Below are 9,620 nucleotides of genomic sequence, written 5' to 3' on the forward strand. Positions count from 1 at the left end.
TATATAAAAATGTCAATTCTTCCCCATATATATATTTCCAAGTCATCATTTAGTAGATTACCAACAATATATAATAGCTACTGACTTAAATATACTTATCTCCTAGTTATCTAGCTTATTAGATTCATAAGTTCTAACAATTTAATTGATTGTCTATAGAGCTTTGATTTGAAAAATGCATTTTAAAGTTTCTCTTTTTTTCAACAATGAAACTAATAAGTACTCAATAGAAAAAAATTCTAAATGTAGGAAAAAATGACCCCAACAACTAAGGACAACTATTATCATTTTACTTGTATCTGTTTTTGTTCTTTTTATATTTACACTAGAGGCCCAATGCAGGAAATTTGTGCAGGGGCTCAGCCCTCGAAGCTCGTTCTGCTGCTTGGTCTAATTAGCATATTAGCTCTTTTTTTTTAATATTTTATTGATTTTTTACAGAGAGGAAGGGAGAGAGATAGAGAGCTAGAAACATCAATGAGAGAGAAACATCGATCAGCTGCCTCCTGCACATCTCCTACTGGGGATGTGCCCGAAACCCAGGTACATGCCCCTGACTGGAATCGAACCTGGGACCCTTCAGTCCGCAGGTCGACGCTCTATCCACTGAGCCAAACCAGCCTCGGCTCATATTAGCTCTTTATTATATAGGATAGCTTCTTCTACACAGTATAATTAACTGAGTGTATGTTTTAAAAGAATAAATGCATTCAATATGCCAAAACCATTTTGCTGAGGTTTGCGTGTTTGATAAGGAACCCTGTGCTTCTCACTAATGGGCAGAAATGCTAATGTTACGTCTATTCCTGACATTATTGAGTTCAGTTCAGTCCCTTCTTTTGCTGCCAGTCTAGCTAGCTGGCATTTATCCCACCCAATTATAGTTCAGTGTAACGAAGCCCTCTGTCCCTCGCACCACACATAGCTGCTGACCTCACTGCACACTCAGCCATTCCATTCCAGGCCTCGGCTGGAATCATTCTTACAGCACAGGTGACGTGGAGGTTGCTAGGAGTTTATAATTCCATTTAAAAGGCTGACTAGATCACAATCGATATAAATGAGATTTCCAAAAACATTAAAAAACACACACACCATTTCTCTTGTGTCTCCCAGTTGAGTTTGGATGAGCTGATTTGTCTTTTCTTTTGTAATGCTTCAAATCTGATTAACTCACTTGCTCATTTTCTTACCTATAAGGATTGCTCTTCTATTCCTTCAGCTGTCTACTCATTCATCTCACCAAAGAGGATTTCCTTGGCCTGTTTACATAAAATAGGAATCCCCATCCTATCCTCCTGGCCAGACATGCCCCTAACATATACAGGGCCGGAGCAAGAGTGTGAACCACATGTATGTCTAAGTATTAAAAGGCCCAGCAGCCTTCATGCACAGACGTGTGAATGCCTGGGCTCCATGTGGGCATGACCCTTTGGCCCCCAGACTTCCAACCCCTTGGGAAGGGGAATGGCTGGAGGAAAGCAGGAGCCTTATAAGGTGGGGGCCCAGGTTCTCTCTTACCTGAGTCCAAGGATGGTACTGCCCTATTTCCCTTATTCTGCTTAACATTTTCCCATTGTATTTATTCCTCTCTGACATTTCATATTTTTCTGATTTTTTAATTTATTTGTCGGTTTCTTATTAAAGTAAGCTCCATGAGAAAGGAACTTTATTTTGTTCACTGCTTTATTCCCAGCACTTGGAAGTGCCTTGAACAAGGTAGATGCTTAATTAGTATTTGTAGAATGAATGAATGAATGAATGAATGAAGTTTGAACTATTTTGCATAACATACATAACATTAGTGGAGGGGATCACACGAAAATCATATGTCTAAGGTAGCCACAGACAATATAATTGGATGTGTCAGCAGAACTATGCAGTGTATCCCCTCTCTCTGCCTCTGTCATTCCTTAGTTAAATGCCCCACTTTAATATAACACCTAACTGGTGAAGTTGAGAATTAAATAAGACAACATAGAGGTCCAGTCTGATTGTTTTCCAATTGTTTCAATTTATTTGCTAAAAAAGGCAGCTTTTACCACATAAAAGAAATGCTTTCTTAGTAACAAATATTAAATTAACATAAATAGATTCTCATAAATACTATGTACTATTGGTCTGCGTATCTATTCCTAAGTCAAATACTACACAGTTTTCATTGTAACAGCTTCAGAGTATGTTTGATATCCGGGATAGCAATTGTTCCTTCACTGTTTTTCTCTGTCAAAGTTCTTACTCTATTCTTGTGAATTTTATCTTCCATACTGTGTACTTGATCCTCCATATAAACATATTAACAATTTTGAAAATGTTCATAAGATAATTCTCTTGCAAATGTGATTGGCATTATATTTACTTTATTGCTTAATTTGGGGAGTATTGATATCTTTGAATTCTGAGTCATCCAATGCCTTAGTTTGTCTCATTTCTGTCTTTCAATAACATTTCTTAATGTTTTTTATACACTAATGCATCTCCTGGGGGTGTTATTTTTGTTAGCTTTTTAAAAAACCAAATTACGTATTTTTCCATTACTTTATCTAGGTCAGTGGTCGGCAAACTGCAGCTCGGCAAGCTGCGGCTCACGAGCCACATGCGACTCTTTGGCCCCTTGAGTGTGGCTCTTCCACAAAATACCGACTTCTGCGCATGGGCCACAAAGTTTCAATCACACTGTACTGCGCATCCGCACATGGTATTTTGTGGAAGAGCCATACTCAAGGGGCCAAAGAGCCGCATGTGGCTCGCGAGCCACGGTTTGTCGACCACGGATCTAGGTGATTGTTGCCGGTTGTAATAGATATTTCTAGACACTTCCTAATATCTCTTCATCTTTCTTCCTTTCTAGCCTTTCTTTTTCTTTTCTAGCTGAAAGATTACCTTTTCCAAGTTCCCGTGGCCATGTGACTAAGTTCTGGCCAATGAGATGGCAGTGGAAGTTTGATGTGGGACTTGGAGGAAGTCTCCTTCCTAAAAGGAAAAGAACACATCTTTCATTTTAAAGAGAATGTCCTCATTGGAGGTGAATGATCAACTACCTTGTTGTTTTTCTCTGCTGAAGACTGGTTTTCTCTAGTTAGGTATTCCTGAAGAATCTCCTCTTAATTTTTCTTTCTGAGTCTGCAACTTAATTTGTTTATTTGAATAGATGTATCTTTCCTGCCCAGGTCCATAACAAAATATCGGCGTCTCACAGTATTTTGGGGGTTGGGGGTGAGTATGGCATATTCCCTTCTCTTCAAACGAATCACATCAATTAATGCCAGTGGGAAGGCAATCATTTGGTTTCCTTGGGGAGCTGTGGCTCGATGGGCTTGCTTCTCACCACAAATACCACATTGTCAGGTTGGTCAATATGTTACTTGATGCCAAAAATGATAAGGGCATTTGTTAAGAACGTATAAACTTTTAAATAAGTAAATTAATCCAAACTGCTGGTCTCGGTGGATCTTGCTATTTAAGGTGCTGTCCGGGAGTCACAAATCATTGCCTGTCCATGGCAACTGTGTTAAGTAATGTGATTTTGCAACATGGCAGCTTGGACACGGTGCTGCTTATGCCAGCAAGTGACATGGATCAGTTTTCCTGCCGCATATAACATGGTGCCTCTGGCAGGTGGGTTATAAGCCTCCAGGTCTACAAATACGACTTTTTAAACGTGATTTAAATGGGGTTCCATGCTTGTGGAATGTTGTCAAGGATTAGGGCTACTAACCCTCACCTTAGAGCAGATACACCCTCGTTAGCACTCAGCATTGTGGGTCTCCACAGGCTTCTAGCAAACCGTAAATGAGCCCTAACTCAACTCTAGGATTCAAGACTGTGGATTCTGCCTGCTTCCAACAAATGCCTAACCAGCAAGACATAAATTAACTTCTCTGAACCTGTTTCCTTATCTGCAAATTGGCAACAATAACAGTATGCTCCCATCAGGTTATTAATGGGAATTAAATGAGCTAATACAAGGTAGGCCCCAAACAATGTCAACTGTCCCTATCCACAATGGAGAGATGCCATGAGAGATTAATTTTCCAAATTAAAATAAGTCTTGGATTCACTGGGAGAAAATGTTATTTAAGAATAGAGAGCCCTAACTGGTTTGGCTCAGTGGATAAAGCGTTAGCCTGTGGGCGAAAGGGTCCTAGGTTGGACTCCGGTCAAGGGCATGTACCTTGGTTTCGGGCACATCCCCAGTAGGGGATGTGCAGGAGGCAGCTGATCGATGTTTCTCTCTCAACAATGTTTCTAACTCTCTATCCCTCTCCCTTATTCTCTGTAAAAAATCAATAAAATATATATTTTTTAAAAAGAATAGAGAGACATGTCTAAGAGCACACTGGAAATTCCTGCTTTGAGCAACCCAATCTTTTTGTTGCTAGCCAAAAAGTGACAGAAGCAGAATTACTGTTTTCCAATCATAAGAGGAAGCAAGAAGCCATGGAAGGCATGACGGTGTAAGAAGTGGCCAGTACTAACAGTACTGTCCTGGCACGGGGGCCATGGGGAGTTTGTGAAGGTAAATTTAAAGGAAGCAAACTGACTACACAGAAATAATGAATGCTTATCTTGGAAGAAGTCATCTCTAGATATCCCTGGGCTCCATGATTTTCCAGTAACAAAAGCCTCCAAAGCCCTAAAGAGTCTTCTGGTCCAGCCAATGTGGCTCAGTGGTTGAGCATTGACCTATGAACCAGGATGTCATGGTTCAAATCCCAGTTAGGGCATATGCCTGGGTTGCGGGCTCAATCCCCAGGTTGGGGCATGCAGGAGGGAGTTGATCAATGATTTTCTCTCATTACTGATGTTTCTATCTCTCCCTCTCCCTTCCTCTCTGAAATATATATTAAATAAGGAATCTTCTTCTGAACAGTAGTCCCTCCTTAATCCACAGGGGCTACAGTCCAAGACCCCCAATAAATGCCTGAAATCACAGTACCCAACCCTATTATACCATATTTTTTTCCTATACATGCATACCTATGATAAATTTAACTTATAAATTAGGCACAGTAAGAGATTAACAACTATAATTACTAATAAACTAATTATAACAGCATGCTGTAATAATAGTTGGTGAATGTGGTCTCTCTCTCAAAATAACTTCTTGTACTGTACTCACCCTTCTTGTGCTGTTGTGAGATAAACCAATCCTCCTGATGGGATGAAGTGAGGTGAATGCCATAGGCCTGTGACATAGTGTTAGGCTCCTATTGACCTCCTGGTGATATGTAACAAGCACTTTATGGCTTCTCTTTGGCATATCCAAATTACCAGTCTCACTACTCTTGCATCTTGGGGCCATTATTAAATAAAATAGGGTTACTTGAACACAAGCATTGTGATACCAGGACAGTTGATCTGCTAATTGAGAAGGCTACTACGTGACCCAGGGGTGGGTGACCGTATACAGTATGGGGACTCTGGTCAAAGGGATGATCCACCTCTCCGGAGGGATGGCAAGAGATTTCATCACGCTGCTCAGAATGGCATGCAATTTGAAATTGATGGATTTTTCATTACTAGAATTTTCCATTTAATATTTTGGACCACGGTTGACCTTGGGTAACTGAAGCTATGGAAAGCGAAGCCGCAGAGAAGGGGAAACTACTATATTAGAGGGTCTGTCTTTTCCCTGTGGTTACTTGACATCTTTCAAATGGACAGTCTGTGGAGGTTTGTGCCCAGACCCTGGAGGTTGGAAATGCCTGGATTTGTGTCCTGACTCTGCCTTTCTCTTAGCTTTGTGATCTTAGGCAAGTTAATTAACTTCTCTGTGCCATGGGTGATACAAATTACACCCACCTCATCCAGCTGCTGTGAAAGGAGACAATTCAAGTAAAGCATTTCACTAGTGACTGGCACTTATTAAAATGCTGTTATTAATCTCACCGGTATTTTTTTATTTATCTTCCATTACCTAAGACCCCTCACCATTTTTATAGATGCATGACATCGTCTGGGTTCTCTTTTCTCCTTACCAAACCTGGTGCTCAGGCTGTGATTTTGCAGTAACATCTTCCAAAACTCTGGAATCTACCACCATGATCCAAAGGTTAGCTGCTGAAATAGATGCCATGATAATTCAACTGAATGTCTACATGGTCAAATGGAACATTAACACTTCTACAATGATTATGTGGCCAATACTATTTGAGAGCACCAGCTTGGGAGTCAGATGAACCTGCATTCAAATCCTAACAGCTTACAAGAACGTACACAACATTGTCTCTCTCTGCCTCAGTTTTCTCATCTGCGATAGCTGCTGTGCTGGACATCTTCTATGTGCTCCATCAGATGTCACTCGACCTTCCCCACCCTGTTCTCTGCCCCCAAAGGCATCAATAAGCACTCTTTCCCTCTGGTTTCCACATGGGGAGGCCCCAGGGGTCAGTTCACAACCTAACTTCTGGGAGGTCACACATTGGTTCAGACGTCCTCAAACACAGCTCTAATGTCTGAGCACAAAAACTTGCCAGTGGAGGAAGTGTGTGTGTATAGCCTCCAATATAACAGAGCTCCTGATCCAACAGGCATGTAAGCTTTATCTCTTCTTGTTCCTTTTGATGTGTCCTCATGCTGATGAAACCAAATTACTCACTCGCTATTTCCTGAACTTGCCCATGCAGTTCCCTTTGTACCTCTGCTTCTGCCATTCCCTGCCAGGGCCTGACTGTACCTGACTACATGCTACCTTTTGCTCAAGGATGGGCTCAAATGCCTTCAAGGCATCCCCACTCCCCATTCCCAAGCACAGGAAATTATTTCCTTGCAAGAACTCCCATATCGCTGCATGTGTATCTTTCTTTCTGCATTTTATCACTTCCTGCTTGTATTATAACTGCATGTTTATTTCCCATGTTGTTTTCTAAGTGCTATGGGGAAATGTCTGTGTTTTACTCCTCCTGTGCCCCCCACCATTCCTTGCCCACAGAGGCGCAATAAACACTTCACGAATGATGTGTGTGGCTTTTCTTGGTGAGTGAAGACCAAATGCTGGTTGAAAGAGTGCTGCTGTGAGCTCACGTTAAGGATGTACTTACACAACACTTTCTCACAAGCACTTCTTTGGGGTGTTCTTCAGCTATCTAAGTATTGTGCTCAGGTAGGAGGGCGGGGATGAGGGGTAAATTCATCTCTAGTCTCTCTTTTAGATCATTGCTACTTATAGTTCATGACCAAACACTGTCTAACAAGGTGAGGGGTAACCCTGCATGAATGATGATATTGCAGAACAGATGGCAGGCGCTGGGGGAGGGGAGAGTATGAAGGGAGGGTATAAATGGAAATTATCATTCTCCGCCAACCGGGAAAATAGAATACATCCTCTATGCTGGTATCTGTGCTTCCCCTCTTGACATTAGGACACACCGTGATGAATTAATGTTTATGACTCGATAAATTCAGCCAAGATGCATCGTTGTATTAAATTAGCACTGTGTGCCCTGGCACTGCCGTGTGCTTTGGGGGATACCAAGGACTGCAGGCAGAGTCTCTGCCTCTATTTTATTGCTCAAGCTTATGCCATCTAAACGTTACCGTCCTCAGCAAGGAGGCATATGGATGGGTCCATCCTATGACAACTCTCTGCCCTAAAGCCATTCATGACTTGAAAGTACTTTAATATAATTTGAGTCACATTATATGAGCGAGATTCTCCAGGCCTGAGTTATTCTCTGGAAAGAAATAAGGTTCCTTTAAGGCAGCCAAGGGTAAAAATAGCTTGCCATGGACTTTGAGCTGGGAGCAAGTGTCAGTGACTACCTGCCTTTCTGACTCGACTGGCCCTTTTCTTCTGTCGCTCATCCCAGAAACTCGCACCGACACTGCTGATCTTGGCCGAGTGAGCGATGGAAATGCCCGGAATGGTCTCGGGTCCTATGGGTGGTCTGCGGAGGCGCAGGGGGTCTGCGGGCCGGGGAGAGGAGCAGGGTAGGTTACCAAACACCCAGCCAGTGCAGCACATTGCCTCCTTTCCCCCGAGTTTCCATTTAACTCGTTATTTAAAATTGGTTTACATAGTCTATGACTTCCAAACGAAGAAACACAACTTCACATTTGTAAAGGTCACTTAATCTACTGCTAACTGCTGATTCTATTGTTTTTGCAGCAACCCACACAGGGAGGTGGGGAAGGTGGACTAAAATGGGCTCAATTGCTTAGTAGAGTGAGAGCAGAGTAGGTAACATACTAGGCGTCATAGATAAAATTCATCACTTGCACTTGCCACTGTGTCTCATTGTATTAACCCCTTGAAAGCACAACATACATTTGACTCCTCCTGGATTACAACCCAGCACAAGGCATAAATTATTCTTTACTTCTATTAAGCCTTTACTACTATCTGATGACATATCCTAAAGAAGCCAATCCTAATATTAACTGCTATACATTAGTCCTCTGCCTTTGTTATGCCTACATATTTTTAATGACTGTCCCTCAATCCAGCACCAGCTGATTAGGGACAGGGAACCCTCTATCTCTCAGCCAGCAGGCTCAGCCATAGAGCTGCATTCGGAGTGGCTCAGGGAGGGCCTTGGCATTCCCTCGTTTGTAAGGTTTTTTAGTCAGAGAACAGACGTCAATTCTTGCAGCTGCTCTCATGGCCCTGCCCAAAGGGAAGCCACCCTAAAAATAGAATCAAAGGGAACAACAAATGGACTGTCTGATAGACTATTCTAAGGGGCAGGTTGGAGGATTCAATAATGAAAGTATGTTATCAAGTGTAGTGAGAAGCATATGGAGTTTGGAGAAGTTTGGGGTGTGACTTTAACAAAGATGCTCAATTGGCCAAGTTCATGGCTATGTTACACCTGGAGATATTAGTTTAAACACATAAAATTGTCAATATGAGATACAACCGAATGTTTTAAAGTTTTACATGATGCTTCCGATATACTGCAAAGTCCTTGGGACACACTTTTAAGTTTTCAGAGTCAACTACAGGCTATAGGCCTTTAAAATGGTGTTAGGGGCCTGTAAGTTTTTTAACTCTTCAGAGAGCAATTAGGTTCCTTTCCTCCCAGGGACTTCTGGTATTACTGTGGTGCAAGTGGAGTTGTAGCCAAATGTATAATGATACCCTGGACTTCATCCATGAGCTCACAGCCTAAAGCCTTCCTTGCCTAGTAGTCCCTCTCATTTCTGTGGGCTTCCAATTTCCCATCTCTCTCAGTAAGTTGGTGGAGAAGTAAAGCAAATCAAACAGGAGAATGAAATACATACCATTTGAGTGGACTGATGTCATACACAGAAGCCCCTAGTACTGTGTCTGGAGCCCTTGTTAACTTTTTAAATGCATGTTTTTTGCCCTGGCCAGTGTGGCTCAGTTGGTTGGAGCATTATCCTATACCCAAATGATTGTGGGGTTGAATCGTGGTGAGGGCACGTATAGGAGGCAACCAATCCATGATTCTCTCAGGAGGCAGGAAGGTTTTTAAATAATTATAGAGGTAATTATACTGTACATAGAGTTAGTTATACTTTTTGCTTTTTCACTTATTTCTTAAGTAGTTTTATGCATATTTTTTTAAAAATATATTTTATTGATTTTTTACAGAGAGGAAGGGAGAGAGATAGAGAGTTAGAAACATTGATGAGAGAGAAACATCGATCAGCTG

The sequence above is a fragment of the Myotis lucifugus genome, unplaced genomic scaffold (assembly GCF_000147115.1).
Source record: "Myotis lucifugus unplaced genomic scaffold, Myoluc2.0 scaffold_111, whole genome shotgun sequence".
NCBI lineage: Eukaryota > Metazoa > Chordata > Mammalia > Chiroptera > Vespertilionidae > Myotis > Myotis lucifugus.